The sequence below is a fragment of the Monodelphis domestica genome, chromosome 2, assembly GCF_027887165.1.
Source record: "Monodelphis domestica isolate mMonDom1 chromosome 2, mMonDom1.pri, whole genome shotgun sequence".
Lineage (NCBI taxonomy): Eukaryota > Metazoa > Chordata > Mammalia > Didelphimorphia > Didelphidae > Monodelphis > Monodelphis domestica.
Genome location: NC_077228.1, coordinates 136696076 through 136720346, shown reverse-complemented (window position 1 = coordinate 136720346; position 24271 = coordinate 136696076). Strand labels below are relative to the sequence as shown.

Below are 24271 nucleotides of genomic sequence, written 5' to 3'. Positions count from 1 at the left end.
GGCTGCAGTGTATAGTATACTAGAGGTTGTCTCCCATATGTAGCATAGAGGTGTCCTATGACCCTCAGGAAAGCAGAACAGACATCTCTAGCCTCTTCTCTCCCAATTCTCCAAGGGAGATTTTAATTCCTGCCAGGAGAAGCAGGAAGTTAAATCCAAAGGCTTCACCACTCAGCTCTCCCCAGAGAAGAATACTGGGCAAGAATTCTCCTTCAAATATGGTGATGTGAGTTGTTTCAGGTTCAAGCTAACTTCTGATTACTATTTGGATTCTGGAGGGAGGAGAACCCTGAAGCTCATGGCAACCCTTCCTCTCTAAATACCAATTCCATAATGGGACACACATGACAATTATTTTTTATTTTATTTTAAAATATTTTTCCTGTTAACACAATTCATGTTTTCTCCCTCACCTTTACCTCCCCCCCCCCCCCTTCCTGGAGCTGACAAGCAATTCCACTGGGTACACATGACAATTATTAGAAAAAGAAAACTACCCAAATTGGTAGCAAAAAAAAAAATAGAAATCAGAGAAGGTATTCATGAGAATTAGATAACAGAAAAACGCACAGTAAAGGGGTTCTCCCACTGAAAACCAGATAAGTCAGCTCATCTAGAGAAACTCTCAGATCTCACCCAAAGGGCAATTCCCTGAAGTCTTTGGTTTAGCAAGATGGGAACATGATGGATACTATCAGTTTATCCCACATCTCCTTCTAAGAATCTTTTTTTTCAGCAAGCTGAGGTGGCACTACTATTCTCATTTTACAGGTAAAGAAACAAAATCAGATTGAATTATTTGCTCATGGACACAAAGTTAATAAGTATTAGAAGGTGTGAATTTGAATCCAGGTCTTCTTGATTCCAAGTCCAGCATAATATCCATTATGCTGTTGTTCCTCTCAGTACTCTCTGACTCAAGATTCCCATGCTGGGAATACAGCTGAAGGATATATGTATATATGTATATATTTTATATGCATATATGTATATATTTTAAATAACTATTTTACTATATTAACTATATATTATATATTAACAACTTTGCATTTGTGCATATTTTAGATATCTGGAAATAAATTCTAGTCACAAATTTTTTAAAAAACAATATAAGAATACATTTCATTTGGGTTCAGTATTTTAAAAATCAATTAAATTGAGAAGCCCAATATGTCAGGATAAAGCATAGTAAAAGTGTCAATATTCCCTGAATTAGTTACTAGAACTAATAAAAATAAATAGGTTTACTTTATAGAAATGTACAAATGATAACTTTGTATGGAAGAAAACCAGGCAAGAATATATAAAGGATACATATATAATTTAAATATAAAATGAATTTTAAGGAATCATAGAATTGTCTAGAAACAACCTAAATTTTGAATGTTTAGGGAATGAAGAAACAAACTGTCAGCATAGTGCTACACTGTATTGTCATTAAAAACTAAAAACGAGGAATTAAGAAACAGAAAGGTGTTCTAAATAAATATCTGAATATTTATACACTTACAGATGTAAATGGGTAAGCTAATAAAGAGCATAGAAGAAAAAATTAATGAGTTAACTAGGTTTTGTATGTTAAATGTATACCAGTCTCAAAGCTGGGACTAAAGGGGTTTCGCAGAACAATTTGACAAGGTAGTGGACAGGGAAAGGAAAGAGAAATACCAATCCTTTATCCTAGAGGGAGGACTGATCCCTCCCAAAGAGGAAGAACCCATCCACTCCCTCCCATTGAGGCTGGATCTATCACCCTGAAAGCTGGGCTGCCAAGGGGCAGAGGCAGAATACAAGCAAGGATGTGGCTTTAAAGGAAGAGGGAGGAAATGAAGATCCCTGGCCCAGACCAGGCATGTTCGGTCCAGACCATCCTGGCTGAGAAAAGCTCCCTGATGGCTCGAGATTTTCCCTGTGATCCTTACGGAGGCATCTCTCTGTTTCTGCCCAATACAACCTTTCAGGATAAAGGCGTCCAAGATGGTCTCAGACCCCACTCCGGCCAGTCCAGGCTCATGAGCTCAGCTGTTTTATCCGTTTCTCAAGGAAGGACAGTCTGGCTGGGAGGCTCTGATTGGTTTCCCAAACCTGCATGCCCTGAAGTGTCTAGTTTGTATTGTTATGGGCGGAGACACCTGGCGAGGAGCAGGCAGGAACTGGGGGAAGGAAGAAACCTGCGTCAGTGGGCCAGCGGAAGGCTGGAGATTCCAGATGGGATCAACGGGCACAGTCAGGGAATAGCAGTGGCTGTCTAGAAGGGTATACCGCAATAACAAAGACCTCCCTTTTCAGTACTGTAAGGAGGTGCGTTTTCATTGCTAACCTGGGTAGCCACCCCGAGCCACAGACCGCTCCCGTAGAACGCCCCCTGCTGGCCAACCTCAGCTATTGTCTGTGAATTAAGAAAGCATTTATTGGATTTTGGACAGCATGTGGAAGCCAAAAGCTAACCTGAAGTGAATAGTGTACGTGTGTATTATACAATAAATGTCTTCCCCTCAAGCTATGATCCCCCAAGAGCTACCTTTTTGCTGCCAGACTCCTAGACCAAGAAGTTCTTAGCCTTTTGGTGTGTCATGTCCTCTTTGGTTATCTGGTAAAATCTGTGTATTCCCCAGAATAAGTTTATTGCCTATATTCATAATTAAAAAAAAAAAAAACCTCTCACTTTCTTTCTCAGTAACAACTCTAAGATTGAGCAGTGAGGGCCAGGTAAACAGTTAAGTGACTCATCCAGGGTCACACAGCTAGGAGACATCTGAAGCCAGATTTTAACCCAGGACCTCCTGACTCCAGACTTGGTGTTCTCTCCATGGTGCCTCCTAGCTTCCCTGCTGGCATTTGTCATGGAAAGAAATGTTAAATTGCAGTTAGAAGTTGGTGAAAATAAAAATGCAATTTTTCCTAACCATCCAAGTTTACTGGTCCCCCTCCCCAAATCAATCCACAGGTTATTGGGCCCCAAGCTAAGTCTTGTGTTATAGAAAGCCATCCACACCCACACTGAGTGGCTCCACTTTCCTTCTTACATCTCAAATGCTAGCCATCTGGCTTCCAGACTTAAGCTGCTGTGTCCAAAGTCCCCAGGGATGATGCCCTTTCCCAGGCCTTCTCCTTGACATCTGAATCATGGAACACTGCTGAGTGCTGCCTCATCCTCTTCCTGGACATTCTCTCTCCCCTGGCCTGGAGTCTGCTTTCTCAGCTCTCCAACCTGTCACTTCAAATGGACCTTCTTAAGGCAGGATCATGTTGGGTCTTTTCTCCAAAGGTTTCAGAAGCTCTCCATAGACTCTAGAGTAGACTACAAAGGACTATGGCTGTCATTTAAAGACCCTCAGAAGCCGACTTCAACCTATTTTCCATGTTTTGAATATATTACTCCTCTTTGCAAACTCTATGTCCCAGCAAACTGGCATTTTCTATTTCCAGTACTAGTTCTTCCAATCTAGCCTCAATACAGCAAGAGCTTGAGGCTGTGGGAAGCCTTACATCTCCTGTTCCTGAACCTTTGCATAGGCTGTTCCCCATGCTTAGAATGGACTCCTTCCTTTCATCTCCCTCTTCCATCTCTAGGCTCACTTTGTAGCTCAGATCAAGTCTTACCTTCTACACAAGGCCTTTCCCAGATCCTTATCCCCTCACCCTGATACTATTTTATAGACTGAAATCTCACTAAAGGAACTACATACAGTAGGTTTAAATTTCTCTCTCCCTTCCTGGCTTGTTCCCCAAGACTGACTCCTTCCCAGAAAGCAATAGCAGAGTGAGTCTAGTGATTATTGATTAATTGATTTAATAGCTTTTATCTTATTTATTGGTTTAAGAAAGTAACTCTTTAAATCCACAAGGATAAAAGTCTCCCAGTCCTTGAGGACAGAAGTAGCTGGCTCAAAGGAAGTATACTTTTCCTTCCAGAAGAGGAAAAAAAATAGAAAATGAAGCTCATTGGCCCGGAGCATGACTCCATACCAGCCTGGTTCAGCAAAGTCCTTATATTCCTCTAGGTGGCAGGCAGACCCTCTCTTTCTGCCTCCTACACTCCTAGCACTCTTTTTTGCTTTTTGCTCTCATAGAAGGCAAGCTTTTCCTTTTTCCTATAGGCAAAGGGGTTCTGTCACCTTGGGAGCCCCAAGTGACTTCAGGCCAAAGAGCATGTGCCTCATCCACTGCCCCTTCCTTCTACTGGTAGTTTTTGGAAAGGGTATGCCAATGGTATGAGAAGAAAAGGAGAACTCTAGAAGAATCTGCAGGGAATGGAATGAGGAGTCAATAAGCATGAAGTAGAAGACTTGTTAAATAGCAGTGAATGCCTAGCTCAGATTATGTACCACAAATCTTTCAGTTTATGAAATCGGCTGGATTTTTGTGACTTTCTCCAGTGACATCTCGCAACCTCAGAGCAGGAGTAGAGAAGTCAGATGGTAAGGTCTACCCAAGGATACAATTACAGGCTGGGAGTAGCAGGAGATGGGAGGAGGCACAAGGTTTCTGGGACAGCAGCTAGTGAAACATTTAAGTGGTTAAGGCTGGACATGGAAGCAAATGAAGCCAGAGTGAAGGAAGTAAGTTTAGAGAATTAGGGGTATCTGGGTGGTTGAGTAGATTGAAAGGCAAGCCTAGAGATGATAGGTCCTAGGTTCAAATCCAGCCTGAGATACTTCTTAGCTGTGTGAACCTAGGCAAGTCATTTAACCCCAATGCCTAGCCCTTTACCATGCTTCTGCCTTAGCCAACACACAGTACTGATTCTAAGATGAGAGGTAAGGATTTTTTTTTTTAATTTAAAGAACTGGGATAGATGAAGAGACTAAAGATCATGTAGTGTTAGAGATACATAGGAAATGAATGTAAAATTCCAAAATTCCTAACGATACAATTATGGAATTTGGTGAAATTTAAGACATGGTCATGTTGGTTGGTGATTGAAGATAGGAAAAAAAAATTTTGGAGTTGAGGAGGCTTGCCCTTGAGTGGTTGTTATAGGGAGTTGTAACATGAATATTAAGTCCCCAAAGGCAATGGCAGAGGAGGGGATGGAGAAGAATACAATAAACTACGTGCTAAAATAATCAAGAAAAAAATGATAAATGAGTTATAAGTAGCCAGAATGGAGGATTAGGAGAGGGTAGTATAAGTATGGCTCTTAAAAGGGGAATCGAATATGACCAATTTGAGAATTTGCTTTGCTTGACTGTTAATATTTGTTACAAGAATGTTGTCTTTTGTTTTCCAATGTGAAGGGAATGGGAAGGAGAAAAAATAGATTTTTACTGACAAAAAAAGAAACTTTTATTTCAAAAAGAGGAATGGCTTTTGAAAGAAGATAAGAGTAATGGCCTAGAAGCACACTTCCTCCCGACTCTGTGAATCAAGAGTGGGGAAAGGAGCATGCACTATTGGAGAGAGCAATAGAGAATGTGGTATTCTTTGGGGAAAACCATGTTTCTATTAAGTTAAAAGGTGATGGAAATGTTTGAAGATTTTAAGAATTCAAGAGAATTTCTTAATTAGAAGGGCACAAGAATGGGTTAGACAATGAAGGAGCTAAGCTAGAGTTGGACTTGGGATAGAAATGGGTTGATTAAAAAAGGGGTGAATTATTCAGGAGGTAGGATGGTCATGCCAGAAGCATTAAGCCAGTTCAGCAAGTGAGAACTTTTGATGTTTCAGTATTCCTCAGAACTTAACTGTTAGGAGGTTTACACAATTAATCTGACCCGGTGTCTGAGACAGACTATGGAACTTTTTTACAATGGTTTGAATACCTGAGGTCAAAAGAAGGAATGTATGTAAAGCACTTTGTAATACATGAAGTATTTTAGAAATAGAGATGGTAAACATTCATTGGACAGTAAGGATTTATTTGTGAGACAGAAGATGAAGTCTGGTTTCTAAATCCCAGCTCTGCCATTAATTTGCTTTATGACCTTTGGCATTCTCTCTGGCCCCAGTTTCTAATCTGTACAAATGAGATTAAACTTGATTAATTTTCAAGATACCTTTTGACTTGCATATTGTAAAGTGATGAGGTCTTCTTCCTTCGCCATAATTATCTGTGCTCTGAACACATCTTCTGAGTGTACAACCAGGGGAATCTTATTTTAAATCTTTCAAAAGGCAAATGTTTATTGAATATTCAGTCACATGTGGCATTTTTATTCATCAATGTAATTAAATACTTTTAAAACTGGCAACTAAAATTTAATTTAAAAATGAGACTCAAAATAACACACTTTTGAGACATGCACACACACACACACACACACACACACACACACACACATATATATATACACACACATATATACACACTCCTAGGACTTTATATTAACTCTTTTTATGTCTGTCTTATATCATCAATTCAATTTATAAGCTCCCTGAGGACGCGATCATATCTTGTACTTCTTTGCATTTCCCATAATGTTATGCCTAGTATTAAGTCTCATTTTGTAAAACAGATGTGTTCCCTTTTAAACATAATTGTAAAGATTAAAGTGCTAAATGGATTTATGATAATAATGATGTCGATTTCTCATATGTAAAATCAGGATATTACTTGCATTATTCTACCTTACAAGGCAGTTTTGAGGAAAGCACCTTGTAAACATTATAGTGCTACCTAAATGTGAACTTTAATTTTCCTTATCAATGATCTGTGCTCTAAAGCATTGCCCAAGGATGGGGCGGGGGTTGGGGGGGGGAAGCTTTCTCTCTCCACTAGAGAGTGCTTTGCAACAATAAATATTGAGGTTTGTTTTTTCTCCCCACATTTCCTATATCCCAACAGCAACAACCACTGCTGAAGTAATTGTGCAAAGCCATTCTTTTCTCTCAGTTTCATGGGCACAGTGCTGTTAATGAACAGGAGTTTCCTTCTTGTCACAGATTTCCCCAAATATTTTAATCTCAATCCCTCTTTACATCCTTCCACGTAATCTTTGATCCAGTGACACTGGACTTCTTGCTGTTTCTTGGACACGATGCTCCATCTCCCAACTCTGGATATTTTCTAAGTGACACCTTTCCCATCCCTACTAATCATGGTGCATTCTTTCTATTGATTATCATTAGCTTGTTTGTTCATAGTTGCTTGCATGTTGTCTCCCCTATTAAATTGTGAACTAGTCAAGGGCAAGGATTGCCTTCTGCCTTTCTTTGTATCTTTGTATTTGAGCACTTAGTACAGTTCCTGGCACATAATAGATGCTTAAATGTTTGTGGACTTACTAGAAAGTGGAAATAGATAAGGCCCTTGGGAAATATATCATGAACTTGTCATAGGGGCATGATATAGTAGTAATGGGGGATTTAAATTATCCAGACACCTACTGGAACTCTCAACCAAAAGCAGAGAAATTAATACCATTTTTATTTTTCTTAATGATAACTGTATCCTTTTAAAATCTGGAGGAATATGTATGAATAAATTATATTATAGAATTGATTCTCACCAATGAGGAGGCTAGTTTCTGAGAAAACCCCAGAAGAAAGTGACCGCTTTCTCCTTGAGTTTGTGATAGAAGAGAGGAAATCTAGGCATAGTCTGAAATATACTCTTAGATTTGGGGGAAGCAAATTTGAAAAAGTTCAGGATAGGAAGAATGCACTCAGCACACTCAGGATAGGAGATTCTTGCTCAAGAATAAAATTCTGAAGACACAAAGAGACATAATTCTAATGAGAAGGGAAAATGAGCTGTGTCAGACGAAACCAATGTGAATGCAGAGGGAACTTATTAACCAATTTCTATTTTTTAAAAATGTTTGGTGAATATAAGATCATAGCATGGTTCTATTTTTTAAAAAGGATAGAGGAGGCAGCTGGGTAGCTCAGTGGATTGAGAGCCAGGCCTAGAGACGGGAGGTCCTAGGTTCAAATCTGGCCTCAGACACTTCCTAGCTCTGTGACCCTGGGCAAGTCACTTGACCTCCATTGCCTAGCCCTTACCATTCTTCTGCCTTGGAGCCAATACACAGTATTGACTCCAAGACAGAAGGTAAGGGTTTAAAAAAAAAAAAGGATAGGGAGTTCTAAAGCATAAAATTAAGATTAATGAGAAACTGTAAGGACAAAAAACCTTTACAGCTACATTGGGGTAGGGGTGGGGGAAGAAAAATTGTCCTGGATTATTGCATTGCTGCTAGTAGAGAAGTCCCTTACATTTGATTGTGCCACAGTGTATAAGATAAAAGAAAATTCTGAAGGACTTATAAGAATGCTATCCACATCCAGAGAAAGAACTGTGGGAATAGAAACACAGAAGAAAAACATTTCCTTGATCACTTGGGGATATGATTTGAGGATATAGACTCTAAATGATCACTCTATTGCAAATATTAAAAATATGGAAATAGGTCTTTGTAACCTCCTTTAGTTGCATATTAATATTTTCGTGGATGGACACCTGAGGAGATTGAAAACTGAGGGAAAATGGAGAGAGAGAGAGAGAGAGAGAGAGAGAGAGAGAGAGAGAGAGAGAGAGAGAGAGAGAGAGAGAGACAGAGGAAGAGAGAAAGAGAGAAAAGAGAAAAAGAGAGAGAGAGAGAAAGGAATAAAGACTCAGAGACAAGGAGTTAAAAAATATGGGCTCCATTGTGAATGCTCTTCTGATGGAATTGAGAAAGGGTTCTACATATGTCCCCAAACTTTTATTGGAGAAAATTTAGGAATGTGGAGTGGGAGGTAGCTAATGAACATGTGACATGGCATAGGTATTAACACTAGCTCAACTGACAATCACATAATCAAAGAGGAGGTTAATCAAGCATGTAACTTGGTAAGGAATGTAGTCTAACAAGGTGGGATCTAGATCCCTGTGGCAAATAATGTCCTGCTCGGGAATTCTTTTGTCCTTTGGACTGAAGATTTGGAAATACAATAATTAAGTAACATGACCATGAGTCTGGTATATGAACACATAAGATACAATATCAATATACCAATAATACTTCAAGATGCTAATATACCTGGTATGCTACAGTCTTGATCATGATATATGTAAAACCTAGTTGAATTGCTCATTGACTGTGGGAGGGGGGAAGGAGAAGGTGAAGGAAAATAATATTAATCATATAACCATGGAAAAATAAAAATAATAAATTGAAAATTTTTAAAATACATATAAATAATAATGACAAGGAACTGAGGCAAACAGGGGGAAGTGATTTGCTCAGGATCTCACAGTTAGTGCCTGAGGCCAGACTTGAACTCAAGAGAATGTTCAGATCCAGTACTCTATTCACTATGCCACCTGAATCTAATAAAATGAAATTCAATAGTGATACATATAAAGTTTTAATATCACTTTAATATAATAGCAATCATTTATATAGCATTTTAAGATTTACAAAGCATTTTACTTCTCTTTTTTAAAAATATTTTATCATAAAGATATTACAAGCTGCCAAGAAGAAGTCATTCAGATACCAAGGAACCACAGTGAGGATAACTCAGGATCTGGCTGCATCCACACTGAAAAAAAGAAAGGCATGGAATACGATATTCCGGAAAGCAAGGGAACTAGGTCTACAACCAAGAATCAACTACCCAGCAAAACTGACTATATTCTTACAGGGGAAAGTATGGTCATTCAACAAAATAGAAGAATTCCAAGAATTCGTAAAGAAAAGACCAGACCTAAACAAAAAATTTGATATCCAAGCACAGAACTCAAGAGAATCATCAAAAGGTAATTAAAAAAGAGGGGAAAAAAGAAAAACAAAAAAAAAATTTTTTGTGAGACTCAATAAGTTAAAATGATATGTATCCCTATAAGAAAAGAGGTCATTGGTAACTCTTAAAAACTGTTGTTATTACCTGGGCAGCAAAAAGAAGTATACTTAGAGGGAACAGCAACAAATTGTATAGGATGAAATAACAAGCCATAAATAGGTATATAGATATATGCATGCAAAAATATATATGCATAAGTATGCATATATATATATAACTAGAGCTTAAAAATAGGTTAATATTAAAAGAAATGGGAAAAGAAACAAATGGGGGTAAATTTATATGTCATAAAGAAGCTCATGGTGGGAGGGGGGAGAACATCAATACACTGGAAGGGTAAAGAGGTCGGAGACAGGAAATACTCAACTTTTACGTGATTTGAAAGTGACTCAAAGAGGGAAAAACAATCCAATCTATTGGGGGCAGAGAATAGATTTGCACCCTATACGGGAGTAGAAGGGTAACAAACGGTCTGGTGGGGAGGGAAGCAGTACAAGAGAGGGAGGGAGCAGGAGGTTAATTTTAGAAAAACTATAGGGAAAATAAGGGGGGGATAAATTGGGAGGGGGGTAGAAAGGGAAGTAAAATAAGGGTGGGAACAAGGGGTACTGTTCAAAAGCAATCATTGGTGTAGAAGGAAATAGTGAAAGAAGAAAAGGCAGGAAAAGGAGCAGAAATCAAAATGCTGGGAAATACACAGCTAGTAATCATAACTCTGAAATGTGAATGGAATGAACTCATCTATAAAACACAAGCGAATAGCAGAGTGGATTAGAGTCCAAAAACCCTACCATATGCTGTCTACAAGAAACACATGAGAAAGGTAGACACACATAGGGTGAAAGTAAGAGGGTGGAGCCAAATCTATTGGGCATCAAATGATAAAAAGAAGGCAGGAGTCGCAATCATGATATCCGACAAAGTCAAAGTAAAAATAAATCTAGTTAAAAGAGATAGGGAAGGTAATTACATCCTGATAAAAGGCAGTATAGACAGTGAGGAAATCTCTGTACTCAACATGTATGCACCAAATGGCATAGCATCCAAATTTCTAAAGGAGAAACTAGAGGAACTCAAGGACGAAATACATAGAAAAACTATACTAGTGGGAGATCTGAACCTTCCTTTATCCGAACTAGATAAATCAAACCAAAAAAAATAAATAAGAAAGAAATAAGAGAAGTGAATGAAATCTTAGAAAAATTAGAGTTAGTAGACATGTGGAGAAAAATAAATAGGGACAAAAAGGAATATACCTTCTTTTCTGCAGCACATGGTACATTCACAAAAATTGACCATGTATTAGGGCATAAAAACATTGCAAACAAGTGCAAAAGAGCAGAAATAATAAATGCAACTTTCTCAGATCACAATGCAATGAAAATAATTAGTAAGGGAACATGGAGAGGTAAATCGAAAATTAATTGGAAATTAAACAATACGATTCTCCAAAACCAGTTAGTTAAAGAACAAATCATAGAAACAATTAATAACTTAATTGAAGAAAATGACAATGATGAGATATCCTTTCAAAACCTATGGGATGCAGCCAAAGCAGTACTGTGAGATTTAAAATGGTTGAGGTCTTAAATTGTAGTGAGTTAAAATGGTGGAAGATATAAATTGTGATAGATATAAGAGAGGGTGAGTAAATTTGACTGCAGAAAATATGTTTCACTACAGTGTCTTGGTTTTTAAATCAAATATAAGGTGGTCACCAGGGAAATATTCCCAATTATTCAAATACCCAAGTCAACTGGGTTTTATAGAGATTTTTAATTAATAACATAATGAGGAATTAGAGAAAGAGAGAAAGAGTAGGAAAGGAATAATTATGAAGGGCCTCAAGCCAATATGGCCTGGACCTGAGTCTTAAGAGAGAGAATCAGTCAGTCAGTCTTTTAACACTCACCACAAGGGCTGCCTAAACAAGGATTCTAGTGACACCAGGCCAGCTCCATCTCAGCTGACTTCACCAGAGAGCCTTCCAGCCAGAGACTGTTCCAACCCAGAGCCTCCAGAGGGAGAGAGTCCCCTTAGAGGAGCTCCAGCGATACCTCCATAGATAGATAGAGATTGTCCTCCAAGAGCTTCCCTTCTCCAGAGCCTCTCTCAAGAGATTCTTCCCAAGCGGTCTTCATCAGAGATCCTCCAAAAGGAATTCCTCCAAAAGGATCTCTTCAAGAGATTCTGCTTTTTCTTATATAGGGGTTTTTCTCTCATGTCACTTCCCCTAAGTCCCTACATCTACCAATCACTGTAGACGCTTTCCAAAGGATTGCCCATCTAAATTCCTGCTAAGTTGACCAATCTCCTCAGTAAGTCTGAATCAGAAAAAATGCTGTTGTGTCGACCAATCTCCTCAGTAAGTCTGAACAAGAGAAAACACAGCTGAGTCAACTAATCTCATCAAGAGAAAACTTGCCCGACCCTTTTAGGTACCTAGCATCCCATTGTATCAATTCTAAAAACAGGCCTGGCTCAAAGAACTCCTTGCCCCACCATAAGCATGGATCCAAGTACTTTCTTTGTTTAGCAAGGAGTTTTTTTTTTCCCTAAAGCAGTCTTAAGTACGGTTGGAGTAGAGGTCCTCCCATTTCTGATCCTGGCGAGTTCTCACATCAAAATGGGGGATGTTTCTCAGTAGGGAATTTGTTCCAATTAAGAATTCCCTGATGAGGAAATTTTTAACATTCACAAGTCTGAGAGATTTCAAGATTTACAGTACTCAGGGGGAAATTTATATCCTTGAGTTCATATATTAACACATTAAGAAGGGCAGAGGTCAATGAATTGGGCATGCAAATTAAAAAATTAGAAAGTGAACAAATTAAAAATCCTCAGATGAAGACTAAATTAGAGATCCTAAAACTCAAAGGAGAAATTAATAAAATTGAAAGTCAAAGAACTATTGATTTAATAAATAAGACTAGAAGCTGGTACTTTGAAAAAAAACAAATAAAATAGACAAAGTACTAGTCAGTCTAATTTAAAAAAGGAAAGAAATAAACCAAATTGACAGTATCCAAGATGAAAAAGGAGACCTCACCTCTAATGAAGTGGAAATTAAGGCAATCATTAAAAACTACTATGCCCAATTATATGGCAACAAATATGGCAATCTAGGTGATATGGATGAATACTTACAAAAATATAAATTGCCTAGACTAAAAGAGGAAGAAATAAATTACCTTAACAACCCCATTTCAGAAAAAGAAATTGAACAAGCCATAAAAGAACTCCCTAAGAAAAAATCCCCAGGTCCAAATGGATTCACAAATGAATTCTATCAAACATTCAAAGAACAACTAATCCCAATATTAAACAAACTATTTGACAGAATAGGCCAAGAAGGAGTTCTACCAAATTCATTCTACGACACAAACATGGTACTGATCCCAAAGCCAGGCAGGTCAAAAACAGAGAAAGAAAACTATAGACTAATCTCCTTAATGCATAGAAATGCAACAATCTTAAATAGGATACTAGCAAAAAGACTCCAGCAAGTCATCACAAGGGTCATCCACTATGACCAGGCAGGATTCATACCAGGAATGCAAGGATGGTTCAATATTAGGAAAACCATCCACATAATTGACCATATTAACAAGCAAACTGACAAAAATCACATGATTATCTCAATAGATGCAGAAAAAGCCTTTGATAAAAGACAACACCCATTCCTACTAAAAACACTAGAAAGCATAGGAATAGAAGGACCTTTCCTAAAAATAATAAACAGCATATATCTAAAACCATCAGCAAACATCATCTGCAATGGGGATAAACTAGAAGCCTTTCCAATAAGATCAGGAGTAAAACAAGGATGCCCATTATCACCTCTATTATTTAATATTGTACTAGAAATACTAGCAGTAGCAATTAGAGAAAAAGAAATTGAAGGTATTAAAATTGGCAATGAGGAGACCAAGCTATCACTCTTTGCAGATGATATGATGGTTTACTTAAGGAATCCTAATCAACCAAAAAGTTACTCGAAATAATCAACAACTTTAGCAAAGTTGCAGGATACAAAATAAACCCTCATAAGTCATCAGCATTTTTATATATTTCCAACACATCTCAGCAGCAAGAAATAGAGAGAGAAATTCCATTTAAAATCACACTAGACAATATAAAATACTTAGGAATCTATCTGCCGAGACAAACACAGGAACTATATGAACACAACTACAAAACACTTTCCACACAGCTAAAACTAGATCTAAACAATTGGAAAAACATTGATTGCTCGTGGGTAGGACGAGCTAACATAATAAAAATGACAATCCTACCCAAATTAATTTACTTATTTAGTGCCATACCCATTGAACTACCAAAAAACTTCTTTACTGAATTAGAAAAAACCATAACTAAGTTCATTTGGAAGAACAAAAGATCAAGGATATCCAGGAAAATCATGAAAAAAAATGCAAAGGAAGGAGGACTTGCAGTCCCAGATCTCAAACTATACTATAAAGCAGTGGTTATCAAAATAATTTGGTACTGGCTAAGAGACAGAAAGGAGAATCAGTGGAATAGACTAGGTGTAAATGATCTCAGCAAGACAGTTTATGACAAACCCAAAGACCCCAGCTTTTGGGACAAAAATCCATTATTTGACAAAAACTGCTGGGAAAATTGGAAGACAGTGTGGGAGAGATTAGGTTTGGATCAACACCTCACACCCTACACCAAGATAAACTCGGAATGGTGAATGACTTGAACATAAAGAAGGAAACTATAAGTAAATTAGATGAGCACAGAATAGTATACATGTCAGACCTTTGGGAAGGGAAAGATTTTAAAACCAAGCAAGACTTAGAAAGAGTCACAACATGTAAAATAAATAATTGACTACATCAAATTAAAAAGTTTTTGTACAAACAAAACCAATGTAACTAAAATCAGAAGGGTAGCAACAAATTGGGAAACAATCTTCATAAAAACCTCTGACAAAGGTTTAATTACTCAAATTTACAAAGAGCTAAATCAATTGTACAAAAAATCAAGCCATTCTCCAATTGATAAATGGGCAAGGGACATGAACAGGCAGTTCTCAGCCAAAGAAATCAAAACTATTAATAAACACATGAAAAAGTGTTCTACATCTCTTATAAGCAGAGAGATGCAAATCAAAACAACTCTGAGGTATCACCTCACACCTAGCAGATTGGCTAACATAACAGCTATGGAAAGTAATGAATGCTGGAGGGGATGTGGCAAAGTTGGGACACTAATTCATTGCTGGTGGAGTTGTGAATTGATCCAACCATTCTGGAGGGCAATTTGGAACTATGCCCAAAGGGCGATAAAAGACTGTCTGCCCTTTGATCCAGCCATAGCACTGCTGGGTTTGTACCCCAAAGAGATAATAAGGAAAAAGACTTGTACAAGAATATTCATAGCTGCACTCTTTGTGGTGGCCAAAAATTGGAAAATGAGGGGATGCCCTTCAATTGGGGAATGGCTGAACAAATTGTGGTATATGTTGGTGATGGAATACTATTGTGCTAAAAGGAATAATAAAGTGGAAGAATTTCATGGAGGCTGGAACAACCTCCAGGAAGTGATGTAGAGCAAAAGGAGCAGAACCAGGAAAACATTGTACACAGAGACTGATACATTGTGGTACAATCAAAGGTAATGGACTTCTCCATTGGTGGCAATGCAGTGATCATGAACAATCTGCAGGGATCTAAAAAACACTATCCACAAGCAGAGGATAAACTGTGGGAGTAAAAACACTGATGAAAAGCAACTGCTTGAATACAGGGGTGGAGGGGATATGACTGAGGAGAGACTCTAAATGAACACTCTAATGCAAATACCAACAACATGGAAATGGGTTTGAATCAAGAACACATGTGATACCCAATGGAATCACATGTGAGCTATGGGAGAGGTGGTGGGAGGGGAGAGGGAAGAAAAGAAAATGATTTTTGTTTCCAATGAATAGTGTTTGGAAATGACCAAATAAAAATTAAAAAATAAAAATAAATAAAAATAAATAAAATATTTTATCATGGGGGCAGTTGGGTAGCTCAGTGGATTGAGTCAGGCCCAGTGATGGGAGGTTCTAGGTTCAAATCTGACCTTAGATACTTCCTAGCTGTGTGACCCTGGGCAAGTAACTTAACCCCCATTACCTAGCCCTTACCACTCTTCTGCCTTAGAACCAATACCCAGTAAGGGTTTAAAATTTTATCATATCCTCTTGAGATGATCTTATTTTATCCTTTCAAACACCTGGGAAATAAATGCTATTAATATCCCCACTTTACAGGTGGGGAAACTAAAATAAACAAAAGGTAAATGACATATCTGAAATCACAGAACTAAAATGAAGAGAACCTTGCATCCATGGGTTATGAGGTTAGGCTGAAGTAACTGGGGATATTTAGGCCTGGCAATAGGGGTCATAATAGTTGTATTCAAATAAGGCTGTCATACGAAAGCCTTCTTTTTTGTTATTAGAAAGAGTAACAGATAAGACATAGAAATTGCAGGGGCAAATTCAAGCTAGATGCCGGGAAAACCTTCTTGACAATTAGAGAGGTTCAGAAAAGGAACAGGTTGTCTCAAAAGGTGGTGCAATATGTTTCCTTGAAGGTCTTTAAGCAAAGGCTGGATGACATTTGTCAGATATGTAATTTTAGTTAGGTATGGGTTGAAGTAGAAGGTCACTGAGGTCCCTTCTCTCAAGTTCCTTGATTCTATGAAGAAGCATATACACAGATCAATATACCATATAATGAAGGAAGCAAATGAGATATTTAAGAAGAATTTGAGGAATATTTGAAAAGGGAGAGAACATTTTCAAATGGATGAATTAGTGAAAGCTCTGTGGAAGAGGTGGTACCAGAACTGAACTTTGAAGGAAGAAAATCTTGAAAAGCAGAAGTGAGAGGGAAGTGCATTTTAAGCATGGAGAATAGAATCTGGTAAGGCACTGACACAGAAGATGCAACTGGAAAACAACCTTTCCTCTTTGACTGGAATATAGAACTATGAACTAGGACAGAAAAAGTTATAGTTACATTGGAAAGAGGGGAGACGTACCATAAGTATAGGCAAAGGAATTTAAATTTTATCCTAAAAGCAACAAGGAACCACTTGAGGTTTTTTTTTTTCATTTGTTTTTTTGTTCTGTTTTTTTCACATTAGAATGTGAATCAGGGCAAGGGACAAGGTCGTGATGTGAGTTACATGCATACAGGTTACTCTAAAGGATCTAGGTAGGCACTCTGTAACCTGTCAATCAGCATAGGCACAAAGGACTAAGGACTTTCCTTCTTTGGAGCCTTCACAGAACTAGCCAGAAATTGACAGGTGCCCCAGGGTGTTTATCTTTAGTATCTCCTTTGCAATATGGTTTTCAAGACCAGGCTCCCACTGGCTTCCACATAGACTGAGGAATTACTTGGGTAGAGCAAGGCTGCAGCCAGTCCAAACAACTGACTCCTCAAAGCATTCCTGAAATGCTATGAGCCCTTTCCATCAGGACAGCCTGTTGCCCATGGCTAAACCACCACTATCCTTCCCTAAAAACAATAAAGCTTATTCAACATGGGAGATTTCCTGAGCTGTCAACTCTTTGGACAAGAACTCGAATCTTGCTGCCCATGTTAGGACTGTCCTAGGAAATTTATTTTGTCAGATGTTTGAAGGAAGTAATCACAAGGGTGAGAATGGAGACAGGGAGACCAGTAAGAAGAGTGTTACAAGCAAGTGTAAAACATGACAGTATAGGGCACTGGAAAGAAAACCAGATTTGGAGCCATCAGACCTACATTCAGATCCTGGTTGAGCCATTTACTACCAATTTGACCTTGAGATTTCATCTTACACTCAGTTTCCTCCTCATTAAAAATGAAAGTGGGACCAGATCTCTAAAGCTATGAAATGCTATAGCAGTTAAAAACTGGATTGTCTCAATGACTATTAGAATGTGAAACTTAAGTGTTGGTCAGTTGTTAGGATGACAGGAATGGGGGAGGTCTATCCAAAGTTCAGTCAAGATTAGGAAGCTGAGTCCCATGTCTGGTAGAAGGGAATCCACCCTTCAACCCCCCATGCAAGTGAATCCTCCTCCTTTGCCTTTCAGGAGGGTAAAAAAGCAGGGAAATCTTTGCACCTCTGGATCAACTGAGATTGAGAGGAAGTTGAAATGGAGGAAGTCCCCTCAGCTTGTATGAGAAAAAGATAATAGTTGTTCTGACCATGTGCTGGTGAGGAGAAACAGAAGGGATTCCCCCAGGACCAGGGATGGTAGTGGTAAGACCTTGGGAGTAATAGGGGTTTCTCCCCTTGGCTCAGGCATGGAACCAAGGTAGAGGAAATAGAGGAATTCTACAGATTCTGTTGAGCAAAAGGGAAGTTCTTATTAACCAGCAGTAGGAAGACTGAATGTAGTACCACTGAGGTAGTTATAAACCTAATCAGCCTCAGCACAGTCAAGGGACAGCTGATAGGGTGGGCAGAAAGTCTACACAGTTCCTGGCCCAATAACTCTGAGATGGGAGGTAGTGGTAGTACTATAAATCTTCTAAGGTTGGTGGGTGGGGTGTAAGTGCTGGGGCTCGAAGTAGCAAGATCAATGTGGGCTCTATGACAATGAGATAGCTGTAGCTGCAGCAAGTTATTTCTTCAACAGATTTTCAGTTTTTCTCCCCACCTCTCCAGACTTTTTGGTGGCTAAAAAGGCAGAGGTGAGAGAACAACATTTTTTCATTAAAGGAATTTGGCTAGAAATTGCTTCTTTAATTTCTACTCTGCCATTTTACCAAGAGCCTTATCAAGTGGGGGAATAGTGGAAAGAGTACTGGATCTGGAGTCAGAAGACCTGGGTTTGAAATCTGTCCAGTACTTATGAGCTATGTGACCACAAGTGAGTCATTAAATGTTTCTCCATATGTTAGAGAAAATACTGGCTCTACCCAACTTCCACTTGATAATTATACTTTCTAAACCTTAAGGCATTATATAAATATCAGTTATCAAATGTCAGCTTATATTTTATAGGATCTGTCAAGCATACAATGTGAAGGACTAATCAAATGAGCTACCCATGGAGGAATACACTTTAGTTTGGCTAACATGCAATTTTAATTCTATCTTTTATTATTAACCTTAAATATCTCCCTTAAAACCTATTCCTCCATTTTATCAAGAGTTATTATGAGAAAAGCATCTTACAAATATTAAAATGCTGTTATTAAACATCAACCTTTACAAATATTACTATTTCCAGAATCTCCATTCCTATTTATTGATCAATTTTTGGTGTGATCAGATAATTTTTGACATTTGCTGTCAAATTCATTTCCAAGTTTAGTAGTTCAAATACCATTTCAACTGCTTTTATCAAAGTGTTCCTTAATCATCTTCTTACCTATTTGTTCTTCAGTATAAAGTTATTTTTTATCTAAAGTTGTTTCACTGCTATTGTTAATGTTTATAAGTCAATTTGGACATTATTGCCATTTTTTACCACTTTCAACTATTATTCTATATAGCTGTGTAAACAAAACTATGACATACAGTTCATATATATATAAAATATGTACAATGTTACCTCAAAAATTTCCTTAATTTTAAATTTGCATCTCACATTTTGGAAATGTTTTTCTCTTTTTTTTGTTTTTAACTGTTTACCAATTTTATAGTCTTTATTAAAAATATTCATGGTTTTTCAATCATCTGGCTTTTTTGAAAAGCAAGATGAAAAGCAATCCTGCTTTATGATATAGAAAAACTCCTGAAGACTCAAAATTACAGTTCACTCCTCGAAAAACAAGAGACACCTGTGAGGCTAAGCTAAAGTGTATTACAATGAAGAACTATACACAAGTGTAAAAGATCTTATTAGAGGTTTATGACTGGAAGAGGCAAAACATCAAAAGCAAACAATAACTAATGGACAGACCACTTATGGCTTTGCTACCTACATAATATTAAGACCTAGAAGGTTGGAAATTCATTTCTAGGAGATCCTTTGAAGGATTCTTGGGAGAATGTAGACAATGTGGTTTTTTTGTTACACATAATGAGAAGGCATAGATGCGATATGAACTACACTAATAAAAGTAATAAAATCACAGATTCATGAAAGAACTTTTTCTGATTGATCTTTTTTAAAAAAGAACTCTTTTGCCACTTTAAATTGTAAAATGTCTTTAAAAGTTAAATTTTCATTTTTGTTATTAATAATTAATTCCACAAATCCTTACCACTAATATAGATTCTGCTATGTTTATTGTTTTCCTTTTTCCTTCTTTGAATCAATCTGCTTATTTTATATGCAAACTTAGTTTACCATTTAATTATGTTTATTTGTTATGTTTTGGGCTGAAAGTAGAAGATGTAGAATTCAGCTTTCCAGATTTACTTGAGTCCCCTCTGTAAGAAAGTAGTTTTGTAAAAGTTACTGTATACTTGAAAAACATTTTTTTAAATTTTTCCATTTTTTTCTTCTATCTTACTAGAATTTAATCCATTCAGTCTGATTTTACAATTTACCGATTTTCCTTGATCTATAACAAGTAACCTAATAACGTATTTTTTTACTCTTGTTATAAATAATATGTATTTTATTTTTGTTGTGTTCAATAAAATGACTCATGGATAGACACTTCCCAGGTGTGTGACCCTGGGCAAGTCACTTGACCCCCATTGCCTAGCCCTTACCACTCTTCTGCCTTGGAGCCAATACACAGTATTGACTCCAAGATGGAAGGTAAGGGTTAAAAAAAAATGACTCATGGAAAAACGTTTTACATTACTGCATATGTAAAATCGATATCAGATTGTTTATATCAGGGAGGAGAGAGAAAGAAGGGGAGAATTAGGCTAGATTTTTTTTTTCAAATGAACATTAAAAATTGTTTTCACATGTAATTATGGAAAAAAGTATTAAACCCCCAAAGTAAATATATGGTAGGGGTATGATTTCAAATTGTTCTCCTAAATATTAAGTTTTTGCCCTAATTGCTGTGTTTTTAGGTATGTAAAAACCTTAATATTGTTAGGCTTTTACTGTTAGTTCTACCATTAATTAATAGTCCTATGGAACTTAAAATTAAATCCAAACAGGAAGGGACTAACTAGTTTAATCTTTTCATTAAATACTCTTTTATCACCTGCTTGTCAATGAATGATAATTATCTTTCCTAAGGTCATGTCTTCCTAATATCTTTTTGCATCAAACCGTCTCTTGTACACAAATTATTTTCAAATTCATAATATTCAGTGTTACAATAGTTAAGATTTTATCCTTTCTCCAACCTTCTAATTTAGTTAAAGGTAAGTTTCATTATGGAATAATTTGCTCTTTTTCCCACTTTCTTTTAAAATGGCATCCATTTAATTTTTCTTATTTTCAAAACTAATGTAACAATCTTATTAGACTATAATCTCCACAAGAGAAACCTTGTATTTTACCCAGTAGCTAGTATTCTAAACAGTTTTTTATTTAACTGAAGCTAACACAATACTGTTAAATTTTACATCTTTTTAAAAAGGTTTGTAAATTCTACTTTATAAAATCCCAACTATACTTAAAAACATACTTTTGGAATCCTTTGTTGAATACCTTAATTACTTATCTACCTAAGGGAGTGCTGGTTCCCCTTTTGCTCAAAAAACACTTTTCATTTATTTTTATCAACAAATTCTAATAAGGCTTGTTTTCAACATCATTCTTCCACCTTCAAAAAGAATTCATAGGTTTACTTTAAGAATTACTCTAGAATCCAAGTCCCTATCTTTTAGTTTTATATTCTATGCCAATGCCATTACTTTTTCCAAGGGTTTAACTGAAAAGTATGGATAAAATATAGATTAGTGCTTTCTGATAAACGATTTCTTCTATCTTGAGGCTTAGATTCTGGCTTGAGTTTTAGAATCTGTTGAGAATGTACCTTGGAGACTTAAACTTTGAGTTTCTTCTTGTTCAAAGTATTTTTCTGATTTCAGTGTATCAACTGGGGTAAAGTCTCTCAAATTAATTCTTCATGTTATAAAGATTCAGATTATTTTCTTTTTCAGTGCCCTCTGAGATGCCAATTATTCTGAGGTTTGATTGTTTGCATCTATCTTCAAGACTGGTCATTACCAACTGGTTTTCTAGTTCTGTTACATCCTGGACTTGTTCTACTTTGTTCTCCCTATCAATTTTCTGTACTAGTTCACTTCTCATTTTTGCTGTTTCCAGCAATATTTTATCCATGACGATGTTCATTTCTGTATAATTTCCCCTTATTTCCTCACAAGTTTCTTTAACTGAGATCATATCTTTCTTTAGATTATTTAGAATACCTAGAATCCAAACTAGTTGCTCTCTTAGTATTTCTTGAGCTGTTTTTGGTGTTGTTTCTACAGATGTAAGGCACATTTTGAATTGATGATAAAGTTGAAACTAAAATCGGGAACCAATATTTTCATAGGTATTTTGTGCTTCTCTGTAGTGATATTTTCACTGTAACTGACTTATCACCTAATTGAACACAAGAAAACACTGTCAGAAATTCCTTTTAAAAGCAATGAGTTAGTCTTAAAATCCTAGGCTAAAAGGTAAATTGGTAGTTCATCTTTCAGCTTCAGATCAAATGAGATATTTGTAAAGCATTTAGTACAGTACATGGCTTGTGGAGGTAGTGGATGAAGCCCATGTGTCTCCAGGAATTGTGCTGAGTATAAGTAACATCTCATTTGAGCCTCAAAACAATTCTCTAAATGCTATGTGACCTCTATTTTGCTGCTAATAATAATAAGCAGGTCTATGGATAAACCCAAACCACTTCTGGTGAATTCCATGGGTAAATTTCCTAAATTCCTTGCATTTCCAATAATCCTAACACAATTCTCTCTAGTCGATGCCACCTGATGCTGCAAACTTCCTTCAGTAAGGCCTTTCCCTCCATCTTATCACTGATATCATGGCTATTATAGATCACAACTCACTTCCCTCCTCCCCAAGGGTTGAAACAATTATGGAAGCCCCACACTCCCACCAACCTTTTCACAGTGAAGAGATAAAAATACTGCCCGAGGAGACACTGGACCCAGGGATTGGCCCTGTCTCTTGTACACAAGACATCCAACTAAAGTTACAATGTGGGATCCCTACGTATGGTTTAGTGACTTCATTTCAAATGGAGTATGACCCTTAGGGTTCATTCCGGGACTACCTTTGCGGGGCTCTTCTCCTTCCGAAATCCACGCGACTACCTGCCCTCCCCCTAGCCCAGATGCCCTCTCACTCAGCAACCAGGTTGCTTTCACCCCGTTAGGGCAGAAACTAGACAAACCCAGCTCTCTCGACGTCCCAGCCCCTAGCGGTCAAAGGTAGAGCGTTGCCAGGATACGGAAAAATCGTACAGTTCAGAACTGCCGCACAAGTCGCAAAATCTAAATTACGCACGCGTAGAAATATGCTCCACCCTAACGGGCTCCGGGGCGCTTCGCGACTGCGCAGTTTGTCCTAGAGTAGTTGCCTTGTCTACGCTTAGCCTTTGTGATTTTCTTCCTTCTCGGTGATTTCGCGAGAGCGTCTGGAAGGCAGCCTAAGGAAAGGGGAAGAAAAAGGGGAAGGAGTAGGAGGTTAGGGTTTAGTAATTTGTGTTGGAGTGAAAGGTTTAAGACACCTTATGTTTCCTCTAGATTCACTCTGCGCTTCATTTGTTAGTGAACCTCCTCCAGACTGCTCTGTTGGTCGAGTAGTCAGTCGGCTGCCTCCTGACCCGCTCTGACTGGGAGTTCTTTGCTTTAAAAAAAAAAAAAAAGCAATCTGCTGTTTTATGCTGCCTAAACTATAACTTTATTATAAGAGAATATTGTAACAATAGCTATATGGTAAGAAATTTAAGGTAAGGAGGCAAGGCAGTATGGTAAGTAGAGAGCACGAGAGTAAAAGGTCGGTAGGGGTTTTCAGGAATGCTTTTTATTTTGATTAGTAACTAAAGAAGGGATCTTTTGGGCAGTTGTTGTCTTGGGACTCCTGGGAACTAATGTCACTTTACAGAGGGTCCACTCTGGGGGGAGGGAAGCAAACCACGATGTAAATACGTTGCTAATTATAAGTTAAATACTCTGGGGCAATTTTAGGTCAGTTTTGCTTGATTCTGCAGTAGACTCCAAAGGAGGACAGTGATTGTGAAAATTAAGCATTGTTTTAACCTAGTCCTGTGTAACTGGAGAACTGAACCACCTTGTCTAAAACTGATGTGAGGAGCTTTCTCATAACTGTGAATCTAAGCAACTCATTGTCTTAAATGAAAGGTCGCCCCATTCTAATCAACTAGTTATTGTTTCTATGTTCTTTTGATTGTGTATAGCTATTTGTACAAGGTTTGTGGGACATTTCAGCCCACATCACTTCTGTGGAAACTTTGTCATGACTTGGCAAAAATATGGGGATTTTTCCAATATGCTATCCAAACATCTTTTGACCCAGTCTCCATATAGTGAATTTGGCACCTCAAGTCCTCACATTGCTTTTGACCATGACTTTGTTCAGTTCAGAATATCTTCAGCATTG

The 24271-nt window shown here is 37.5% G+C and overlaps 1 long non-coding RNA gene across 1 annotated transcript; it reads right to left on the bottom strand.

Annotated features, from left to right (window-relative positions):
* Positions 1–20045: 20045 nt before the first annotated feature.
* Positions 20046–23218, bottom strand: LOC103099943 (uncharacterized). The gene is made up of 2 exons (XR_461756.3): positions 22923–23218; positions 20046–22228 (listed from the first exon to the last, which is right to left on the bottom strand). It is a non-coding gene; the product is annotated as an uncharacterized LOC103099943 (long non-coding RNA).
* Positions 23219–24271: the final 1053 nt, after the last annotated feature.